We start from the raw sequence: 25,226 nt of genomic DNA on the forward strand, positions 1-25,226 counted from the left end.
ATTTTCATCTTGATTGATACTGACCAGAAGGGACAAAATTGGACTGAGCTAAGCTTCTGAGCTTAGTGGGACTTCACAAATGATAGCTGTCTGTATGAATTATTGTATCAGCTCTCCAGAGAGATAATTGTGTTCTCTTTCCTTAAGGAGTCTTTAGAATTCCCAGAAATATGGTAGCCTCCAGGACCTCTCACAGCTGGACTCACGGAGTGGATTAATTTTCCTTAAGCAGCCAATATCTGTCAGTGTGCAATAGCATGTGGCACGCGCTGCCAGCATGGCAGTACAAGTTTTACACTGTGTGTACAGCTGGGAGGCCTCGGGAACTTCTACCGCAAGTAATCACATCATTTCCACATATCCAGCTGCTTCCACGGTAAAATTCGATTTAGAGAAAAGGTAGGGCACAAAATAGATTGTGCGCACACTTCAAGGAAATGGCAATGAAATAATGCCCAGGTGATCTCTACAGGATGAATGGGTGAAGGAGTAAGTTAACATCAAGGGACAGTGCATAAACACTTTGAAAAAAAGGAATGGGTCTTATGTTTAGAGGTCGTTTTATACATGTGCAAACGGTAAGCCTTTTGCAAAAATGTATACCTCGTCCCCCTGTTATGTTTAGCTCTATAAGCCATAGCTTGCACACCTGTCATTATATCTATAATGACTGAAATAGCTAAAGCTTAAAGTGACATTATAGTTAGGTTTTGAACCTTTCGTACACCCACTACAAATTCCACACTACCATTCTCAAAACCATTGACACACCCATACCAGTCCAGTACTTACACACCCACTCACGGATTCATAGAGCTACACAAAAATCCACTCATACATCACTCACTCAAAAATACAGCCACTGACATGTCCACTCATACACCCTTACATCCAATCACACACTGAGGGCCAGATGTATGACCCACCAATTTGCGACTCGCAAATTGTGTTGCATTTACGACTCACAAATTGGGATGTATAACAGTGTCTCAGACACTGTTTGCGATTCCTAATGGGGTCGCAAATTGCATGCCTCATGAATATTAATGAGGGAGGTGCAATTTGCCACCCGTTAGTATTGGCTAGCACTCCCAGGGTTGGTGTCCTGCTGGGGTCAGCAGACCACCATGTCTGGGACTGCTTTTAAATAAAGCAGTCTGTATTTTTTAATGCAGCCCATTTTGCTTAAAGGAAAACGGGATGCATTTATAAAAGAAAAGTTAAACCATTCAGTTTCATTTTTTGAAGGGCAGGCGGTGGTCCCTGGGACCACTGCCTGCTCCTAAAATTTTTTTCTCACATACTCACAAAGAGGAAGGGGTCCCCTGGGGTCCACGTCCCCATTGCGAGTGGTTTACCACCTACTTAAAGTAGGTGGTAAATTGTGAGTGTTTTGCGGCTGCAAATGCAGTTGCAAAACAATTGTGCATGGCATGGTGACTCACTATTAGGAAGTGACGCGAGAGTCAAAATTGCTATTTTGCGAGTCAGTGACTCTCAAAATAGCATTTGTACATGCCATTACTCTTTTTTGCGGTCGCAAATGGGAGGCTCTCCTGTTTGTGGCCACAAAAAAGGGTTGTGCATCTGGCCTTGAGTCAGTCACTCACAATGCACAATCTGTGACAAGACCATCTCTAGAGGGCCGAACAAAAAATATTCATGTGGGACGACGTCAATGTTTTATAATCTTAAAACCCATCAGAGAAAATGTCTCCAACTGGCGAATAAGCAGAGGGAAGCTGGAGGACCATCTACATCAGTGGCAGCAGCAACAATTTCCAGCCAGAAAGTCCCTTCAAGAGGTGCATACTACTGCAACAGACATGGTCCCCAGTTTTCAAGAATGGCCAGCATTGCATGGACTGTAGTTTTGTTATAAGTGCTGGTGAGCAGTGCAATGCAGCTATTCACAATGCTACAAAAAATCATACATGGTATTTTTTCCCCTTTTATAATTCTCAGTGCACATTTTTCGAATTCCTATTGTCTCAGTTGCCATTGTTGTTACTATAAAAAAAGAACAAACATTTTTTTAAACTTTAAAAAACCACTAAAAAAAAGAATTCAAAAACAAAAAAGTATGCATGGATGTTTGAATGAGTGTATGATTGGTGTATGGATGATTGAATGAGTGCATGACTGGTGCATGGATGTTACAATAAGCGCAGTAGTAGTGCCTGGGTGAATCTGTGACTATATGGGTAGTGCCCAGGTAATTGTATGACTCCATGGTTTATACCTGGATTAATTGAATGAGTGCATAGGAACTGCTTGGGTAATTAGATGAGTGCAAGTGCAGTGCCTGTGTGACTGTATGAGTATATGGGTAGTGCCTAGGTGATTGTATGAGTGCATGAGTAGGGCCAGGGTGATTAGATGAGTGCAGAGGTAGTGTCTGAATGATTGGATGAGTGCATGGGTATTGTCTGGATAATTGGATGAGTGTTCGGATAGTACCTGGGTTATTTCAATACTGCATTGGTAGTGCATGGGTGAATGGATGAATGCATGGGTAGTGCCTGGGTTATTGGATCTGTGTATGGGTAGTTCCTAGTTGGTTGCATCAGTTCATGAGTAGTGCCTGGGTGATTACATGACTGCAGGGGTAGTGCCAGGGTGATTGGATTAGTGCCAGGTTTATTGGATGAGTGCATGTGTAGTGCCTGAGAGATTGCAGGATGGAATATATAATGCCTGAGTGCAAGTGCAGTGCCTGGATCATTGGATGATGCAAGTGCAGTGCCTGGGTGAATGAACAAGTGCACATGCAGTGCCTGGATCATTGGATGAGTGTAAGTACAGTGCATGGGCAAATGAATCAGTGCAGTTGCAGTGCCTGGATGATTGCATGACTGCATGGGTAGTGCCTGAGTGAATGCATGAGTGCTAGTGCAGTGTCTGGGTGAATTGATAAGTGCAAGTGTAGTGCCTGGATCATTGGATGAGTGCAAGTGCAGAGCCTGGGTGAATGCATGACTATATGGGTAATGCCTGAGTGATTGTATGAGTCCAGGGGCATTGCCTGGATTATTGCATTAGTGCAGTGCAGTGCCTAGATGAATGGATAAGTGCAAGTGCATTGTCTTGGTGAATGAATGATTGTAAGTGCAGTGCCTGGGTGATTCCATGACTGCATGGGTAGTGCCTGAGTGATTGTATGAGTGCAAGTGTACTGCCTGAATGATTGTATGAGTGCATGTGCTGGCACTGGATAATTGGATGAGTGTAATACAGTGCCTGGGTGAACAGATGAGTGCAAGTGTAGTGCCTGGGAGAACAGATTATTGCAAGTGTAGTGCCTGGTTGATTTGGTAAGTGCTAGTGCATTGTTTGGGTGAATTGATGAGTGCAAGTGCAGTGCCTGCGTGATTGCATAACTGCATGGGTAATGCCTGAGTGATTGTATAAGTGCACATGCAATGCCTGGATAACTGCATAAGTACAGTGCCTGGATGAATGGATAAGTGCAAGTGCAGTGCCTGGATGAATGAAATGTTGCAAGTGCAGAGCCTGAGTGAATGAATGAGTACAAGTGCAATGCCTGGAAGATTCTGATTGCATGGGTAGTACCTGAGTAATTGCATGAGTGCACGTGTAGTACCTAGATGATTGCATGAGTGCAAGTGCAGTGCCTTGATAATTGGATGAGTGCAAGTGCAGTGCCTGGGTGAATTAATGATTGCAAGTGCAGTGCCTGCATGCATTAATGAGTACAAGTGCAGTGCCTGGGTGATTCTATGATTGCATAGGTAGTGCAAAAGTGATTGTATGAGTGCACGTGTACTGCTAGGATGAATGCATGAGTGCAAGTGCAGTGCCTTGATAATTGGATGGTGCAAGTGCAGTGCCTAGTTGAATGGATAAGTGCAAGTGGAGTGCCTGGGTGAACAGATAAGTGAAAGTATAGTGCCTGGGTGAGTGGATGAGTGCAAGTGTAGTGCCTGAGTGATTGCATTGGTAATGCCTGAGTGATTGTATAAGTGCACATGCATTGCCTGGATGATTGCATAAGGGCAGTGCCTGGATGAATGGATGAGTGCAAGTGCAGTACCGTGGTGAATTAATGATTGCAAGTGCAGTGCCTGGGTGATTGAATGAGTACAAGTGCAATGCCTGGGTGATTGCATGACTGCATGGGTAATGCCAGAGTGATAGTATTAGTACAAGTGCACTGTCTGGGTGATTGTAATTAGTGCAAGTGCAGTGCCTGGATGAATGGATAAGTGCAAGTACCGTGCATGGGTTAAGTAATGATTGCAAGTGCAGTGCCTGTTTGAATGAATGAGTACACATGCATTGCATGGGTGATTCCATGACTGCATGGGTAGTGCCTGGGTGATTGTATGAGTGCAAGTGTACTGCCTGAATGATTGCATGAGTGAAGGTGCAGTGCCTGGATAATTGGATGAGTGCAAGTGCAGTGGCTGGGTGAATGGATAAGTGCATGAGTAGTGTCCGGGTATATGGATGAGTGCATAGGTTGTGCCAGGATGACTACAACTGTAGTGCCTGGGTGAACGGTTGAGTGCATGGGTAGTGCCTGTCTGATTGTATGAGTGCAAATGTAGTCCCTGGATGATTGTATGACTGCATGGGTGGTGACTGTGTGTAATGGATGAGGGCAAGTGCCTGGATCATTGATGAGTGCAAGTGCAGTGCCTGTGTGAACAGATGAGTGCAAGTGTAGTACCTGGGTGGATGGATTAGTGCACGTGTAGTGCCTGAGTGAATGGATGAGTGCAAGTGCAGTGCATGGGTGAATGAATGAGTACATATTCAGTGCTTGAGTGGTTGCATGACTGCATGGGTACTGCCTGAGTGAATGGATGACTCCATGGGTGCTGCCTGAGCGATTGGATGACTGCAAGTGCACTGCCTGGGTTAATGGATTAGTGCAAGTGTAGTGCCTGGATGAATGAAAGAATGCAAGTGAAGTGCCTAGGGGATTCCACCACTGCATTAGTAGTGCCTGAGTGAAGGCATGACTCCATGAGTGCCACCTGGTTGATTGAATGAGTGACTGAGTAGTCGCTGGGAGATTGGATGAATGCAATTGCACTACCTGAGTGATTAGATGTCTGCCTAGGTAGTGGCTGGGTGATTGGATGAGTGGAACTGTGTTGCCAGGGAGATGGCATGAGTATATGAGTAGGTACTCAATTAATCCTTCACTAGATTAGTGATTTTACATATGTAATGTATCCCAATCTCCAATCACTGTAAAAAAAATATAAACAGAAAAATGTATTAGAATTTCACTTTGAACATTAGGCAAGCACAACACACAATATTTTTTCTCCAAAACTTTAATTGATCATAGACAAATCTTTTACTGTTTTTTACTGTTTTCAGCTTTCATACATCTTCACTTTCAACAGTGCTCTGTATGAAGCATCATCATCAAACAGTGGGGGAAAAAACAATCAATGGATTAAAAAAAAACACAAATGTGCACAGTGCATCAATATAAATATGTCATAGTGAGTACTCCACTCACTACAAGTTTTTAATAGTGGCTTGCTGATATTTTACTACCTTAATGAAAGTAATTATATATTAAAACTGTTCCTGATATTTTTAATATATGGTACAAAATGTCCAACAATTATGAAGCAGTCTTTGTTTTTGGATAACCTTTTGTAAACCTCATTCCTGTTAGGCCAAATGATGTCTAAATGTTCTTGGTCCATGTACGAAAAACATAACACACAGTAGTACGTACTAGTTGCTGTAGTAGAAACAAAAGGGGCATTCATTTTGTGCCGAAGAGACTTCTTAGATGCAACTTAAGGCTACTGGTATTATAGTATCTCCATTTTGTTTTTATCTGTATGTAGTCCTCAATTGTTTTATAAATTCCTTTCCCACAGTTAAAAAGAGTCTTTTATTTCTAACAGCTTGCTGTAGACATTACCCCTAATAGGCCGAATAATGTCCCAGAAACACATAATCCAGATATATGTCAACACAGTACCACATTTTATTATCCTAAATTCTCCTCAGAACTTCGATTCTATAAATAGCAGATATGAGTTTGGTAACTTTTTAGGTAGTCTTGATTTGAATGTCACTTGTATATCATTGTACTCTGCCCACCCTGTTTGACATCTTAAATACATTGTTTGGTGTCCAGAGGTTAGATTAACTCCTTCATGAAATATGATTGCTATAGTTATGAAAGTTCTTCTTGAAATGGAAATTTGTTCAGCTACAAAGTTTGTAATTTCAGTTCCTAATTTAGTACCACCCACTATGCATCATTGTAGCATGACTATTACATATTTTCCATACCTTTGTAGAAACAACACTGACCTACGTTCTGATCTGCAGTTTGGACAGGTCATATCTTGATGGGCGTTTTTAGTTACATATTCAGGGGGCAGGACTTTACAATCTGATAATGTCAAGTAGAGGAATTTAATTTCCATGCTAGATGTAAATTCATAATATTCACAGTTATGGTTCCATTTATAATTTAAACAAAATAATTCATTGATATTCACATCTTCTTCCTCTAATAGTCCTTGCATTACCATTAACAATTCTTGAGCATCCTGCTAAAGATTTTGGGAAAACTCTACTAATCCAGTACAGTCATCTGTAAGTTTTCTTCTTCCAGTAGCAGAATGAATAATACTTCTGCTACTTCTTAATTTTTCAAGTAAACTACATAATTAGGAAGACATTCTTTTATCTACCTTTTCTTTAATAAAATTTGTAAAATGAGGCAAACGGTATAGTCCATCTAACACTACATTTGCATAACAGTTCACTCAAGATTTATTATCAAAGCGATAGCCTTCTATTTCTTCATTGTGCTGTAGTTTTCTTTTTTTAGGTCCTTGTTGATTTTCTTTTTGTTCATATTTCTGTTCAGCTCTAATAGACTGCTTCGATGTTTTCCACTTTGGACACATTATTAGCTTTACAAACACAGACAAATGGCCTAAATGAGAAGCATATTGAGCTCTTAACCGATTATACTCCCATACACAGCTCACATCAGCACTTAGGGCCAGATATACAACAATTGAATTGTGACTCGCAAATTGCGACAAATTGCAAGTCGCAATTTGCGAGTCGCAAAATCCAATGTACAACAGTGTCTCAGACACTGTTTGCGATTCCCAATGGGGTCGCAAATTGCATGCCTCCTGAATATTACTGATGTTCTCACAATTTGCGAACCCGTTGGGAATGGTTGGCACTCCCAGGAATGGTGGCCTGCTGGGGTTATCAGACCACCATGTCTGGGACTGCTTTTTCAATAAAACAGTTATTTTTAAATGTAGCCTGTTTTCCTAAAAAATAAAAATGAAACATTTCAGTTTCACTTTTTTAAGGGCAGGCAGTGGTCCCTTGTACCACTGCCTGCTCTTAAAGATTATTCCCCTACGGACCCCTTCCCATTTGCGAGTGGTCTACCACCCTTCTGAGAAGGATAGTAAACTGCAAGAGTTTTGCAACCGCAATTGCGGTTTCAAAACATTCATACATAGGTTTTGGAGTCGCTATTAGGAAGGGACTCCCACTGCACGCCCCTTCCTAATAGCGTGTCCCAAACCTCATTTTGCAATTCGGTCAAATTTACTGAATCGCAAAATGAGGTTTGTACATGGCCATGCCCTAAATTGTGGTTGCGACCGCAATTTAGGGTCGTACATCTGAACCTTACTTTCGTCTCAACAAAATAAATCAAAAATAAACTAGACAATGCTCTAATTTGTGACGAAGCTGCATATGACATTCCGTCTTTGAATACACTACTGCTAATATTAACAAGAGCTGTATCTACATTTAAACTTTTTGATTTGTGTATAGTTACTGCATACGTTAAAGACACTGGGAACTGCTTTCACTAAGAATACAAGTCTTTCACAAGTAGGAAATTTACAACACATCTACCAATCTGCTTAACTTCACCAGCATCATCACATTTTATGGCTAAGTATTCCATGTTATTTCTGTTTGGATAATTTATGCATTTCATAATTATACCCTTTGCACCATTAACTAGCCCTTCTTCAACATTTAAAGTATGACGTAAGAATACATGACACTTTTTTACGGATATATAATTGTTTTTCGAATTCAGCAGTTTTTGACACAGACTTTTTTTATACCATCCAATTTTGATTGCAGTTTTTCTGTCGGTAGCACTATAACTCCTTGATGTTCCCCTTTTGCTCTAATTTCAATTATCTCTTCTTTTTCCAGTTCCAATAATTGTTAATTGAATTTACTACACTCCTCAAGAGTTAGCATCAAACAAACAATAGACTTCTCTTCCTTAACAAAATTATACATTACTTCTGCAGCAGCTGAAACATTAGTTGAAAGTAGATTTTTGATGAGATGGGTTTGTAATGTTGTCTTTCCTTCTTTTGTGAGAACTCGCACTCTAATGTTCTTTAGTATATCTCAGTATAAGCCGGGGTTCTGCTGCTTCTTTACACCAGCCATCGCATCAGGCCGTGGGCGCCCCTCTGGCGGCCTCATGGTCTGGATCAGGGCAGATCTTAATCTGAAGGTCACCATTGATAGCCGCTCCACGCCTGATATAATGAGACTCTCTATCAAAGGTACTCAGAGCTGTTCCTCTTGGGAACTTTTCAATGTCTATTCTCGGGGTACCCAAGGGGGTGCCAAGTCGTCCACCATCACAGCCCTCTCAGAAATACTTTCCACATGCCCTCCCAACTCTTATCTTCTTGTCGCCGGTGATTTTAATTGTTCCTTCGAACCACTCGCCACAGAAGACATACTGGGCATACAAGATGAGGACACCAGATGGAGCATCCCCTTACTTTCTCTCAACCCCGTAAAAAGATGGTCCCCGGCCGTAATTCAAATGAACGCCCTAGTATTAGAATTTGGCTTAAGAGCTGCCAATGGGCGTACACCCTCCGATTTAGCGGGCGCTAATACCTTTAATAGGGTTGGCAGCCAAAGTAGAATTGATTACATCCTGATCGACAGGAGGGGATGGAAATTTGTTGTCGACATGATCGTAACACCATCAATCAACAGCGACCATAACCCCCTGTCCCTCAGTATGCGGGAGATTTGGCATAGACAGGATACAACCTCCCATTCAGGAATGCAAATGATGACTAAGAAATTCCAGCCCTCTAATTGCGGCAGATTCCTTAAATGGTCTAAAATTGCCCTTAGTGATACAAAACTTGTCACGCTGGAGAATATCCTTATTGACTATACCACCAGGCTTTCTTCAGTACCTAAGGACAAGCCTAGTCACACCATAGTCTATGAGGAAACCATGAACGCAATTGGCACTCTGTTCCTCGACCATAGGAAAAAGCCTACTCCCAGAGTCAAGTCAGAAAACGAGTGGTTCAACAAAGATTGCAGAATAAAGAAAAACAGCCTAATCTTTGCAATTAAATCTAGCAACCCTGGTGAGGTCAGGCAAGCGAGGTTGCTCTATAAGCAAGCACTCGCTTCCGCTAAGAAAGACTGGGACGAACAGCGCTGGATTTCACTAAAATTAGCGAGCCACGCAAAAAATGGTGAGCTATTTTGGTCCATCCTGAGAAGATCTACCAACCATGACCAGGCCCAAATCCCTAACCACATTACGGACAGGGATTGGTTCAACCATTTTAGGAACCTGTATGCGGGTGTGGAGGATGCGGTTGATCCTCCCACCCGCCTATGGTCCACAGCTGAACTTCCCGACCCTATTTTATTTCCAAGGATTGAGGAGAAAGAGGTTCAAATTGCCATTGACAAGATTGTATCCGCCAAGGCTCCAGGACCAGATGGCATCCCGGGAGACCTTTTTAAAGCTAACACCGAGGGCTGGGCTATGTTTTTTACAATTTTTACCAATGGCTTATTGAATGGATCTCCGGTGCCTGAGTCTTGGAAAGGTGCAGAAGTAATCCCCATATTTAAGAAGGGCTCCAGGGGAGACCCGGCGAATTATCGCCCAATTAGCCTTATCGACTCTGGCCAGAAACTAGTCAGTAGGGTTCTCCTGGAGAGGATACATTCCTGGGTGGATGAAAAAGGGATCTTAACAAAGTTCCAGGCGGGCTTTAGGGCTTGTACCAGTACAATTGATCAAGCATTTAGGCTAATGCTTCTCTACTGGAAGACGGTAACTATCGGTAAGGGCGCTCTATATCTTGCGTTCATCGAACTTAAGACCGCCTTTGACTTGGTCCCTCGTGACCGCTTGTGGCTGATTCTGGAGGAGCTGGGAATCCCCTCCTACATTTTGAAACTCCTTATTCGAATGCACAAAGAGAACTTCGCTTGTATTAGATGGGGGACCCAGGGCCAGAAAACCAATAAAATACCAGTAAACAGAGGGGTTCGCCAAGGTTGTGTCTTGGCACCAACACTTTTTACACTGTTTGTGAATGGCGTGGTCTCCTTCCTGCTCGAAGTTGAAGCGGATGTCCCCGCTCTGGCGGGTGACAAAGTCCCCGCCCTTCTTTTTGCGGACGACACACTTTTAATTTCAAAAACACCGGCAGGACTGCAGAAGCTTTTACAGCGCTTCTCTTTGTTCTGCGAGCAGAGAGGTCTAGTCATCAACACAGCCAAAACCAAACTCCTCTACTTCAATCCTTCAAGATCCTCCGGCTCCACTCTGACCCTAGATGGGAAACCTCTGGAGCGTGTCAGGGAGTTTGATTACTTGGGAATCAGAATCTCTGACAGGCTCAAATGGCAGCCTCACATAGATAAAATGGCACTTAATCTTAAACGGGTAACTGGAGCCTTGGGAAAGGAATTCCGGGCCTCTACCACTAAACCCATTGCCCCAGTATTAAACATCTATGCCGCAAAGGCGGTGGGTAGTACACTTTATGGCGCGGAACTATGGGGCTTCAGCTGTGTCGACTCACTCGTGACCCACGAAAACAAGTTCTTTAGAGAACTTGTATCTCTCCCTAGGGGTACCCCAACCAAACCACTCTTGAGCGACTTTGGCAGGCGCTCAATTAGAGATCTAGCCACCCTTCGCCCTCTGTTATACTGGGCGCGGCTGTGGTGCACCCCTGAGCTTTCTAACTATGTCGATGGGCTCAGGGAGGTTATGAATATGCAAGGAGCTCATAAAATTGAGTGGGTCACAAATACTAAAAAACTTTTGGTCGCAATCGGCCTCACGTCTGATCGGCCCGTGGGGGCACTAATATCAAAGGAGGAAGCCAAACGAGCTTTCTGGGCATGGGTGGATGCTTCGGAACAAAGAGATCCTAATATTGGAAGGTTGACTGAGATTTTTTACCAGCACAAACTTACTCCTCTTTTAGAACCTTACCTTGATTTCATCACTAAGCCTAAGGATAGATCTCTTTTTATTCAGTTTAGATTCGGGACACTCCCGCTACGTGATCGTACTAGCAAGTGGAAACCCCCCCAACAGACTCTTCCAGACTGTCCATTCTGCTCTGGCACTATTGAAAATATCTCTCACTTTTTCTTCGCATGCCCAGCCTATTTGTTACCTAGAATGAAATGGCTTAGGCCTGTTTGTTTACTCCTAGGAACAAGGGATCACATTGATGCTATGAGAATCCTTAAAACCTCTACAAACACTACCATAGTTTGTGGGGTGGCCAAATTCCTAGGTTGGGCATGGCTAATGAGACAGAGATTTATTAGCTCCAGCTAAATCCTTTTATCTTTTTTTTTTTTTTTAACTCCCAAAGCTGTAAAATTTAATACATTTTTAGATATTTATTGTATATTACCTAACTGGATTTTTCTTACGACATGTCTTAAAAATGAATTTGTAATTGTTTTTATGTATTTTGTGCTTTTATGACATCACATGTCGAAATAAAGCTTTGATTGACTACTGATTGACTGTATCTCCATATTTTATATTTGATGCTTGGCGCTTATTTATGATTAACTCTTTGTATTCAAAGTTTTCCCAAATGTTTACATTTCCAATACTTCCTAGTGAATTCCTAGTTTCATTATGTAGTTGTGTCTTGAAAACAGGTTGTCCCATGACTGGAGTTAGTTGTAGCAGGTCTCCAAAGACTATTAAGTGTTTTCCTCCAAAAAGCACATCATAGACAGTTTTTAATATTTGCTGTTTACTTAAATGTATAAAGGCTAGCATCAGGTTGGATGTGATGCTGACTTCATCAATAATTAGTAGCATTTATTTCTTTAATACTCTTCCGACTTCATGACAAGCATCACCAGATAATTTGTTGTATTCTAATTTGTTATCATGTTCAACAGGCAGCATTAATAATCAGTGAAGGGTAACTCCTTTAGTATTGTGTGCTGCTGACCCTGTTGGTGCTGTAACTAAACATGACAAATTTGAATCTGTTGTCTTCTGGCGATAACTTGTCAGTACTTTAATCAAGAAGCTTTTTCCAGTTACAGCTTGACCACTTGTGTACCATAGATGTGGTTTATATGTATCACTGACATTATTTCTGTATGTATAATGTTGAAGTATTTCATACAGACACATCCTTTCTTGATAAGGACTCTTTCTTGCATAGTACATTTCCAGCATATAGTCTTCAGAATATCTGTACTGTGTGGCTCAAATTCTGCAAGATATTGGATTTCAGGAAAAGACTTGAGTACTCTTTTATGAGTATTAGCAAGCCCTAAATTCACCCATAGAACTCCTCTAGATTTAGAAAACAAGCTAGCTGAGCTTAACTGGTCTGCACATTCATAAGAACTTATCTCTCTGTGAGAAAGCATTTTCAAACTAAAACTTAACAATTTCTTTGTGAAACTCTTTTCTGCTGAAATCTCCTCCCACATCATTTTTAACTTGGTTTTCTCTGACTTTGTTGTATAAGAGGTGACATACCAAGCAACAGCTATTGAGCTATCTGCAAAGAAATGTAGATCCATATTCGTATTCCACATCTTCAAAATCACAGGATTGTAGTCATTGATATATTTTGAGGCTTCTGTTCTTCTGAGGTTGTATGTGTTCTTTGGTGATTTCTGTGAGAGAGTATGTCTGGCTACAGACAAAAAACTATTAACTCTTCCTTCTGAGATCACAGGTTTTGGAAATCCCAAACAATATTTTGTATAAAATTTTCCTTTCGATCTATATTTTCTCCAACAGTATTTTCATTCACTCTCATCCGGGATGTTGCAAGTGACATATTGCTCCATGAAAGACAACACAGACTCATTAGTGTCTGTTCCAAACTTTGGAGCATCTTTTACCCATAGTAGCATGCAAATATATGGAGCACCTGTGGCTTGGTATTCTTGCGCCAAAAGAAATCATTAACAGGTGGATTGCTCCTGTTGCAGATGAAAGTCATCATGGCTTGAAATTTGTGGTTAAAATATCTGCGAACGTTTGCAGGGTCCATTGAGCAGAGTTCTGTAGGAGTCTTTAGATCAATATCTTCTATTTTTGAATATGCCTCTCACAAGAATTGAAGCAGGTTATCCCATTTATACTCAGCACAACTGAGTGTTAGAAACCCTGTAGGTGATCCCAAATTTCTCAACGTGCATTTTAGTTCACTGTGACAACGATACCAATATTCATTGGTCCCACGTTGACGTGCCATGAGATTAATCAAGTTGTATTCTAGTTGTTCCTCTTTTCCATAGATTTTCTCAACATATTCTCTTGTAGATATATTTTGCAGATTTACACCTGTTTTCAAAATGTGGTTTACACCATAAGACAATGAAGACAATTCACTTTCAAATAATAGATGAAATATATAAGGGATACATTGACAAAATCTAGGATCTTCTGAATAAAGTCTAGTAGATCTGAACTCAGCCGCAGACATTTGTACAGACTGATCATCATACCTACCACCTACTCCAGTAGGAAATAGCGGAGGGAAACTGTAAGCTTCTAAAAAAAATCCCCATACACTTATGGGAGTTCCTTTTGCTTCTTTTAGTTAATATAGATCAATAGCATCACCAACAATCTCTTTTGAATGTAGGGGATTGATGCTGTAATGTTCATACATTTCTTCAACTCTGCTTCAATCCACTTTTGCAATCTGACCTGTTGATAATGATGTGCTGTCTTCCAGATGTGTGATATATTGAAGAATTTCTGCATTTTCATAGTGTATGATATTTTGTGCCAGATACGAAGTTGCGTTTTAAACTTTGCTATCATCTACTAACTCTTGCCATATTTTTTCAACTCTTGGTCGGTTCACCATTTACTAGAATTACAAGTCCCTCTTTCAAATTTCTCTGTACCCCTATAGCTTCAATACTTTCCTTAAAATCTAATGGCAAGTATTCAACTCTACCTTTGAGACCCTTCTGGAGCATATTTGGAAGTAATTTCCCTTTCTTTGGCTCGTGCAAACTATAGCTTGAAATGGATGTATAGACTGTATTGATATGGATTCATAAACCTTCAAACTTTTAAGTACTTCTGGCACAGGTACTATTTCTAAGTTGTTGTGTTTTCCTCTAACTTATTCTAGCATTACTTACATATAACCTGTTGGGTGTACAAGTCAAATCTTCTCTCTACAAATAAATAAACAGCAAATTCTCACCACTTAATATTATTATTCTTTTCAGTTTTAATGTACAAATCAACATTATGTGTTTGAGTTTTGTAGTGAGTGCATCAACAACATATACAAACACATTTTGGTCGCTCTGAAGAAACTGTGTTAAATGTTGTAATCACTTTTACAAAATTACCAACACTAATACAGCTGTTCTGCTCCACAACTCCTGTTGTTACCAACTCTTCATTTACACTACACTCCTGTTCCTGTCCAAAAAAACAAAATTCAACATCATCACAAACCTTTACTACTTCCTACTAAACTACCATGTAAAGGAGCTCTATTCATTTTTCTTAAAAATAGAGGAGGATATTTTACATAATAAAATTTTCTAACAAAAGTTCTCATTGTTGCATGGTGTACACCTAACATTTGAAAATAATGAAAGCTTCTTTGACACACTTTTTTTTACAGACATGCTAGTGAGTGTCCTTGTAAATTAGTATGCTTTCTTACTTTGCATGGATCTAATCCTTGCAAAGTACGTATTTTCTGTTTTAAACTTCTGGTAGCAAACATACAGCGGACATTTCTCAATATATCAATTGATATTTGATGAGTACTACAAACAACACTGCAATTCCATTTGTACACAGGGGCACATCTACGCCTTCCTTGCATCTCTTCAGAAATCTCTTCCTCTAAATTTCTAGGTACCATTACTTCCTTGGGAACAGGAATAAAAATGTTATATCTCATAACATTGTACAGATTAATCAACTGCATGCACTAATGTGTTGTCTTGTAAATAGACTTCTTCATTAAAGAAAGGTTCACTACTTGAAGTATGTATCCATTCACCACTTAAAACTTCGCAAAAGTTACTTCTATTCACAAGTCTTTGTTTTGTCTCTGTCTCCTCATAGACAACACCATTTTGTCCAGTGTCCTCATTCGGATTAAGACCAAGATAAATAGTTTCCTCTGCAGAGCAAACACCTCATCAACTATACCTTCAACATATTCTCTTTGTCTGATTGCTTGTGTTCTTCTTTTATACTTCTTCAGAGATGTAACAAGTTCTGAATTACTCTAGCGCGGAACACCTTACCTCTGAGTTCCTTGAACTGTCTCTGCCTTCTGCTTAAAGGCTCTCCTTTTCTCAATGACTTCTTACTTTTTAAATCAGAGACTTGTTGTGCTTTAGTACTCAATGTTATAGTTTTCTTTTTTTTTTACTTCTTTTTGTATTTTTTCAGTTGTGCACAAATAATTTAAAGAAATGTCTTGGTCTTCTCACCAGCAAGCCTTTTCTCTTTGACCATTTTTTCTGCATTATCCCCCTTTTGTTTCTTAGTTCTAAGAAGATGCTCTATTTGCTGCTGCTGTTTTTTTCTTATCTGACTTTTTGTTGGCATGTGAATTCTGTGTAGATAACTAAATATTGATGTCTGAAACTGAAAATAGAAAAGTACATTCATCACTTAATTATATAGTGCCACGTTACATATTTAACTATTTAAACAGTTGGTTTACATGAGGCAACATAGCTTAGACAATCTTCAGACTACATATGTTCACTTTTAAGTACTTAGCACCCATCCCATTAACTACCAACAGCCTACCTAACTGCTCAGTGACATGTAAGGGTGAGTGAGAGGTTGCTCATACAGTTACTCACACACTTACTCACTCATATAGTTAATCACAGACCATCTCACTCACCCATACACCTACTTACACAGGCATTACCTTAAAGGAGCAGATCCTATTGACTAACTACAGCCTACCTCAGGGGACAGTCACATGGTGTAAAATAATAACTTAAAACTTGACAAGGGTTTTACATGTTATACTTTAATTTGTTGTTTTTTCATTTGTATGTGAATGACTGAGTGAGTCCCTATTTTCCTTGATGTGGTGATGCTTTGTTGCTGCAGTGACTTGTTCCTTTTCTCTGTCGCAGGGACGCTCAGTTGCGGTATTGATCTGCTTCTTCTTTTTTTTCTTTCACAAGGTGGGCTGTGGATGAAGGACATATCCACAGGAGACTCAAAAAAAGGAGAGAGGGCGGTAAGTATTTTGCACTTCTTTTCTATGTTTATTAGGAAATGGCCTCCACCAAACCGAAAAAAGAGGTGAGCTAAAACTGATTTTGCTGGGAGTGAGGTAGAGAAGAAAGTGGGAGGACTGAGGGGTGATCTTCTCCCAGGACTTTTCTTACCTTATAGCCTTTCATAGGGGAATACCTATTCTTCATAAAAGAAAAAAATAAGACAAGTGGAGGTAAATAATAAAAAGGAAAAGAAAGAAAAAAATGAAGTCAGTTATTTCCTCTTAATCCAAACTGTGCAGAATATTTACTATATGGAGGGTGCCAGATGGCACTCCTATGTGTTGAGCATAGGTTTCCCTTTTCTTTTAAGGATAGGTAATACACTTTATACATATACTGGTAGTGCCGGTTAGCAAAAAAACACGAATGAGCACAGCACCCAAAACAACTTAGACAGGGACAGCAAAGATGAGAAAGGATGGTGTCGCCGTGGGAGCCATATTTAATAACACTTGCCCCGGGAGAGGTATGGTGCTTACAGTGTGCTGGCTTTTCCCCACCTTCCCCCTTTCTCCTCCTTTCACACGATGTCTCGCTCCCTCGTTCCTTCCCCCTCCTGGTCATTTACTGCCAAAGCCGTAACTCTCCTGAGTTGCAGCGGCACAAAGGGTTCTCCTGAGTTGTCCTCAACTCTTCGCTCCAGATGTCTGGAGCATCAACCTCGGTGTCTTTGACGCCGGTCAGGGCATTGGGTACGAACTCCTCTTCATCTTCTGCTCTCGGGATCTGGGTTCATATTTGGCATTGTTGTGTAACGTCTTCTGGATCTAGGAGTCTTCGTATGGCATCTTCCTGGTTCGGCCCCTGTTCATCCTGTCGGCCCTCCTTTTCAGGGCCGTCCTGGACAGCGGATTGGCTCTCCTGTTGGGTGTGCTCCCTGGTTGCCTGCACAGGAGAGGTCAAAGGTTTAACCCTTTGGTTGTCTTTCACTTCCCCTTTACACTATCGCTCCGCCTGTAGTCCAGGGAGATTGACATCAGGTAGTTGTTGAGGTTCAGGGCTTGACCCTCCCTCACAATGTGTATGTAAATCTTTTTACTAAATCACTGCCTCTCTTTATGTGATATGTGATTGTCTGAATGTCTATTCAAGGGCCTGCATAGATTGCCTTCTGGGTGTACTAGTAAATGTTGGGGTATTTAAGTGTATAAGAAACTGCCTTCATTACCACAAAATACATAGCAGTTGTGCCTGTCTGTTTGAGTGAATCTTCCGTTTCTTCTCTAACTACCTCTCTAGGTGTTTCAGTGTCTGTCTACTTTTCTACTTAGGTGTCATGATTATAAGTCTGGGTGTAGGCTGGATGTATAATTGGGCACATAGGTTTCTATGAGTGCATATAGCTCACTGAAACATTCAAGCACATCTTTTACTTTTTAGACAAATAGCTCCCTGCACTATGGCCTAGCTACAGCCTACCTTAGTGTCCACTTATAGCTGATACAATAACAGTTTATGCCTTGCGTAGCACTTTAAAGTGATAAGAGAGCTATACCAGTAAAATTACCTGCCCAAGCTCACATATACCAGGCCTGAAACATAATGCAAGATAAACCTGAAAGTGTCAGTTGTTTAGCAGATATCTGAATGAGTTTTTCAGTTTCTATCTGGGGCTGTGATTCCATATGTATGTACATTTTTTACTAAATCACTGCCTCTCTTTAAGTGATATGTGATTGTCCGAATGTGTCTGTAAGGGCCTGAATAGATTGTCTCCTGTGTGCACTAGTGAATATTGTGTTCTTTAAGTGTGTAAGAAACTTGCCTTCTTACCACAAAATACATATCAGTTGTGCCTGTCAGTGTGAGTGAATATTTGCATGCTTCTCTACCAAAATCACTAGGTGGTTCAGTGTCTGGCTGCTTTTCTACTTAGGGATCTCAAATTTAAGTCTGGGTGTAAGCTGGATGTATAATTGGGCACATAGGATTCTATGAGTGCATATAGCTCACTGAAACATCAAAGTGCATCTTTTACTTTTCAAGCAATTAGCTCCCTGCACTATGGCCTAGCTAAGCCTACCTCACTGTTCAGTTAAATATGGTTTAAGAAAAATGAATCCCTTGTGTAGCAGTTTAAAGTGATAAGACAGCCCTACCAATAAACCTCCATGCACAGATGAATTCAGATTCATAATTCATATACAGCTATAGTGCATAGTTTCCACTTTCAAAACGGAGTGCTGTATTCATCCTTTATAATGGAACAAATTAGACCGCAACTCCCAGACCTCAAATAAAAACATTAGTCATAAGCAGCACTTCATATATACACATATAAAACATAATATACTACAAGATAACATCTAGGTTTAACCATTAGTCAGCAGTTTTTTTCTCCTACCACTTCCAGAATGCAGTAAAGAAATACAACATTGACCTCAATGGAAACACATTCTAAACTAACTTGACAGACATTACATCTGCACCTGAGACAAACAATGTCTTATTTAGCTATTAATAGATATATAAAACATCTTACAAATTGATTTAAATATCACCCTTTCTTTTTAAATAATTGTATATATATATATTTCAAAATATTTTTTATTACAATATGACATAACTATATACTTTATTAATCTTTTTTTTGACTTACAAAAAATGTCATTAGCATTCAAGAAGATTGAGTTTGTTGATAACATGGCTTTTTTCTCTTATTAGATAGATGCAATATTCTCAGGGTTTGTAAAAACTTAGCACAAGAATGGCACACCACTGTCATACAAAAAGCAACCATAAATGGCAACCTTCTGAACTTTGCATTTCCTGATACCGCAAAAGTCAACAAATAAAAACATTGCTTTCATATTTCAGCCTTGTGACTGCATCTCTGAATGGCTACTGTATATTAACCCTGTCACTCCTGTTTGCAGGTAGCCCCAAATGCAAACCTTTGTGCCAACACTCCCGACGTAATCATGATAATCGCAATGTATTTGCAAAACAAAACAGGAGTTGGAAACCCTACATCTCTTAATACTTTTATATTTCTATCAGTATACTAAACTTTCTTGGAACATCCTCACCAGGGAATCTTAGCTACCATATAAAACAATTAACCCAAACCTCTCCAATTTTTTTTTTAATTAATACCTATTTCTTTAACACCCTTTCCCCAATACTCCCCCTGCAGATTCTCCATAGAAACCCACTAGAACCACTAGGTTGCAAGTTCACAGCATATTCCAGAAGAACCATACTAGTTACAAAATGGACTACAGCAGGTGTTGTATTACTGCACATACTGTAAAGCAAATCCAACTATTATTATTATTTTTTTCTATTTACCAGAGCTAATGAAACATCTATTTACCAATCATTTCCAAATACAACCTCCTTTTATTCACCTGCATGTTCCCTTCATCGAATCAAATTTCAAGTTTTTTTCAAACCACCAGCACACATGCATTTTCACTGTCTTTCATAGTACCAACTGTGATATTGAGCTGCAGACCTGTTCTGTGTGCTACTCCTCCTTACTACAAAATGCTTAGAGTGTGGATTGTGGGCCACAACTATGTCTATTGGGCTAAAGAGGCTGCAAAAAACAAAGGTATTGACAGGGACTTGGGTTTGCCAAATGTGGAGATTAGTTGGTTTGGCCAGAGAGGATTACAGTTTCATCAGCTGTTGCCTTTGGTTAAAACCACTGTGAATTTCCAATCTCCTCACCTCATGATTGTGCACTGTTGTGGCAATGACCTAGGCACATTGACTGGGGTAGGGCTGGAAATTCTAATGAAGAAAACCTTTGCAGGACTGATTTTGCTTTTCCCTCACACTGTCTTAGTGCACTATAAGATATGCCAAAGATAGAAATGGAATTGGTCAAATTAATCCTGTCCATAGATTGACAAAGCCAGGAAACATGTTAATAAAACGGTTTCTGCTTTCCTCAGAAAGCATAATATGGGCTCTATCTATAACAACAATCTGCGTTTTGACATGCATGGAACATGTAGAAGTGATGGAGTTCACTTTACATGACAAAGGGAATAGGGTGTTTCTAAGCAACCTGAAACTCTGCACACAGTCTTATTTGCAGCTGCCTTATACGCACTCTCAACACAAAGGCGCTTGTCAGAGCCACCCAAGAGGCCAAAATATAGTTCATTTTCTTCTCAAATTATTTTTTGAGGGAATCTTCAAAATCCAAAATGAAGTCGCAATGATCATGATCACGCTGCAAAATCTGAAAACAAAAGCAGACATTTAACGACCACCACAACATTAAAAATATTAACTTAAAAAATGTATTCTATTACAATACACACATTACTAACCACATTACTGCTTTAAAAAATATCTGTACACATATTTTTCTAAAAACTATTTAAACCCTACTTCCTGTTTTTGAGATTACACCGAAAGGCACGACCACACCGGTAACAGCAACAATCATACATTTCTTAAGGGGTGCAAAACACATATATGCACATATTTTATAGTATTTTAGACACTAGGGATTTATTACTGCATAGTTTAAATTCATATTTTTCTTGGGAGTATGTATAAAAACAACCATTGAAATCGATTTTCTGTTTTTGCGGTGACGTTGGGCATTGTGATGATAGCTGTAGCCATGGTCACCGAGAATACATTGCCAAATGACAAAACAAATGCAGACATTCAATAGCCACCACTACATTCAAACCTTATAACTGCAAAATGGATTATAACCAACACACTAAACACATTACTCTCTAAATTGCTATAACAGGATATACATCTCCCTTAATATTTCTATAACACAGTGCATTCCTTTTTCAGTGTAATCAATGACTGCATGCATCATTGTATCACTAATTCCCTCATTCACTGTATAAGTATTTGATAGGTTCTGTGAGATGGTGCATCAGTCTATCAATACTTCTGTAACAAAATGCATGACTGCCTCAGTACAACTATGAGTGGGTGCATGGGTGTCAAAATGAGTCTGTGATTGGTTGAATAAGTCTCTCACGCAATCTGTGAGTTGAAGCATGAGTGCCTTTGTCCATTTGTAAGTAAGTATAGGACTGTCTGAATGGATCTGTGAGTGGATACATGAGTATTTGAGTGGGTGTCAGAATGGGGAACTTAGTGGTGCATGAATCTCTGAGTAGATCAGTGAGTCTCTCAGTGGGTCTATGACTGGCAGCATGCGTTTCTGAGTGGTTCTGTCAGTAGGTTTGTGGGTCTTTGAGTGTGACTGGGTACATGAGTCTCTGAGTGTTTCGCTGACTGGGTGCATAAGTCTCTCAGTGGGTCTATGAGTGGCTGCATGAGTGACGGTATGGGTGTCTGAGTGTCTTCATGGGTCTGTGAGTGGGTTTATGAGTATCTTAGTGATTCTGTGAGTGGGTGTATGAGTGTCTCAATGGGTTTGTGAGTGAGACCATAAGTCTCTGAACGGGCCAGAGAATGTTTACATGCATGTCTGTCTGAGTGGGTCTGTGACTGGGAGGGCGAATGTCTGGGTGGGTCAGTGAGTGACTGCATAAGCCTTGAGTGGGTGAGTGAGTGGATGCATGTATATCTGAGTGGGTGAGGGAGTAGATGCGTGTATATCTGAGTGGGTTTGTGAGTGTATGTTTCTGAGTGAGTGGCTGAGTATATATATCTCTGAGAGGGTTGGTGACTGTATGGGTGTGTGAGTGAGTGTATGAGTGTTTCGGTGGGTCTGTGAGTACCTATGTGAGTGTGTGAGTGGGTCTGTAAGTGGGTGCATGAGTCTGAGTGGGTCTGTACATGGGTGCGTGACTCTCCAAGTAAGTCTGTAAGTGGGTGCATGAGCATCTGAGTGGGTCTGTGAGTGCCCAACTGGGTCTGTGAGTGGGTGTAACCGCCACAAAGGATATCATTGTATCAAAGCCGCAAATACATCTTAGAGCAGACGTTACAAAATTCAGTAGATATGTAATTATGTGACCTCGCATGGTTGATGACATTTGAGGAAGTCTACTGTAAGCTTTTATCTGTATTTTCTCTTTCCTATATATAGGATTATTTTTTATATTTGTGGAAACAGCTGGACATGCACTAGATCTGTGTGTTTTTTCCCAATCCAATAATTTGTTTTAACCCTAGTATTTCATGATCAATTCAACAACAAGATCATCTTCACCTGTTAAGTTATTATGTCATGAAATACCTATGTAACAATAATTTTCCTTCAGTCTGAGAAACACATGAAACAAAAACGTAAATGTGGATATAACTAATATTGAGTTTATAAAATGTCATGTTATATATGGATTCTACTATGTGAAATGTACCATGCTCTTACCTTTTTTCCTATCTACTTGGCCATTTTATATATTTAAGTTACATGTGAAAGATATTGTTAATAATGGCACAAGCTCTTTATTGATAGAAATATTTGGGTCTGAAAACAACAATTTTTTTTCTTCTTTTCTGATTTTTAAATGTTATTTCCGTATTTTTATTTTTTCCTAACAGGTCAACAGGACCAACTAAAAAAACAGATAGGAAGGATAAATAATGGAGCAAAAGGGAGGGTTAGAAAAAGAACTAAGGATGTTGGGGAGGGCATTTTTTAGCAATAACAAGCTGTCTAACAATGCTGGCGTCTCTCTTTTCCCAGCCACTGTGACTCTGTAGCACACCAGGCAATACGTTTTGGTAGTAGCACACCGTTCAACTATGTCTCTGTCTTGCCTCAACATGTCCACAGGCACAGCAGTACCAGCAGGAGGTACAGATATGGCAGAAGATGTTCTGGATGGTGGTGCAGCTGCTGTGGAGACTGCAAAGGTGGAAGGTCCTGCAAAGTCCACCTGCCTTGTTACTGATGAACTTCCTGCAGCCATCTCCTCAAGTTCTTACTCCCACCTCCTTTTCGCACATGGCCATCTTCCGGAGTGCATAGATAGGAGATGTTTTTTCATACCAATGGTCCCGAAAGAATATTGCTGCCTTGTACCTCGGAAAATCACTTTCTTGCACAGGTTACATGTTACCAGGGGAGTAATCACTTTCTTCTCCCCTGGTGACACCGTAAACAATTGCAGAGCCACCTCCTCCTATTTCTCTTCCTCTTCTTCTGCCAGCACTCCCTTCTCTTACTCTCTCTCTTCCTGCTGCTCATGATGGCCAGGATTTTGTTGCTCTGCCATTTGAACCAGCACATCTAACTGAGCCTCACAAACTCTCAGAACAACACAGGACACCCCCTTCCGCTTTGAAGTTCTGAAGAGAAATGATGAGTAGGAGGAACAAACATCAGTTTCCTGTGTTAGGCTGTGTTTCTAGCCAATCACCTTTTTTTTATACCATCGCAAAGTACGGTTGTACTAGTGCTGTAGTTTCTAGGTAGTACTGCGGTACCAACGATATCTAAAGAAATATATAATGGCCTTTCTATGAACTCACATTGTAGTAGCACTAATACGCATATACACTTTCAAAATATTATTGAAAATAATATTGTAGCCCCTTGATCAATTTTGGCCCCCGGTGCCCGATTCTCCGGGGCCCACCCACATTGTAAATGGGGAGCAGCTCCCCTCTCCGGGCCAATTTTAACCCCGGGAGTCCAAACTAAATTACTGAAACTTTTACTGGATCTAACAAGGACAGTGACATGATTAATTATTGTGGGGTACCATCCACTCCAACTGGTCTTAAGCTATGCGCAGCAAAGTCAAGCTGCATTAAAAGAGCATTTAATGAGTGCCTGCGCTTACTACTCTCACCGGTAAGACCCTGTACTCCGATAACAGTGAGAAGCAAGGCAGTGACTTGTATTTTGTATTAATCCGCCACTGTCAGGAAGCCATTTTTTCACAGATAAGATTTGCTTTGAAGAAAACTTGTGAAGTCAGAGGGTATGTATTCAACATCACACTTTACAATGAAGATTACAGGAATCAGACACCTAGCTCAGAAGAAGTAACTGTTTATGCTCACCACAGGATTCGATCAACATGCTAGAAAGAGGTGTTCGTTGCTCGAAGGAACCGAAGAAGATAACGCCTGGGGCTTGCACCGTCTTCTCGTTTATCCTTTCAAGAATATTTTTATCATAACCCCCATATTGCATTTTTGAACATAGTTCTCTGTCAATCTAGGTGGAGTTTTTTTTTGTAAAGTCTGTGACACGTTATGAAAGCTAACTCCTTGATGGCAAAATGCGTTTTTCTATACAAAACCTTTGTAGCCAGGAGCCTGCGGCACACGTGCAGTGATTAAATTAGGTATTTCAAAGCTATATCTAGTTTTTTTTATGCTCGTTTTTTAAGTGAATGCGGTTTTTATGACCCAAAGGGACTATCATATTGACTTCAATTTAAATGTGTTCAGAGCAGTCGCCTGTACCAAGCCTTTTTGAAAGCTTTCCGGCCCTGTTCTGCCTTCGCTGCCTTCATCATTTCCTTGAAAACACCAGACAGCAAGCGTTGACGCATTGACAATGAAAATAGAGTTTGCTTTAAGGCTTTCCCTTTGCTTCGTGGTATTATTGTTGAGAAAAAAATATATTTTGCCAATGGTGTACAGAATGTAGATATTTCTAATGATGAACAGCACAAAGCTAAACCATAAAAAGAACTGCATTATGTAAGTGAGCACATGTGTCATCATGGATGCACAAGTATGCATCATGTGTGTTTTTTTTT

General features: G+C 40.3%; 1 long non-coding RNA gene across 1 annotated transcript in view; it reads left to right on the plus strand.

The window, feature by feature from the left end:
* Positions 1–24,819, plus strand: part of LOC146802540 (uncharacterized) — a 237,645-nt gene extending 212,826 nt beyond the window's left edge. Inside the window, exons 3-4 of the long non-coding RNA XR_014967414.1 lie at positions 16,507–16,562; positions 23,285–24,819. This is a non-coding gene — a long non-coding RNA (uncharacterized LOC146802540). The remainder of the gene's footprint in view (positions 1–16,506; positions 16,563–23,284) is intronic.
* Positions 24,820–25,226: the final 407 nt, after the last annotated feature.

This window comes from Triturus cristatus, chromosome 8 (assembly GCF_964204655.1).
Source record: "Triturus cristatus chromosome 8, aTriCri1.1, whole genome shotgun sequence".
In the NCBI taxonomy this organism is placed as follows: Eukaryota; Metazoa; Chordata; class Amphibia; order Caudata; family Salamandridae; genus Triturus; species Triturus cristatus.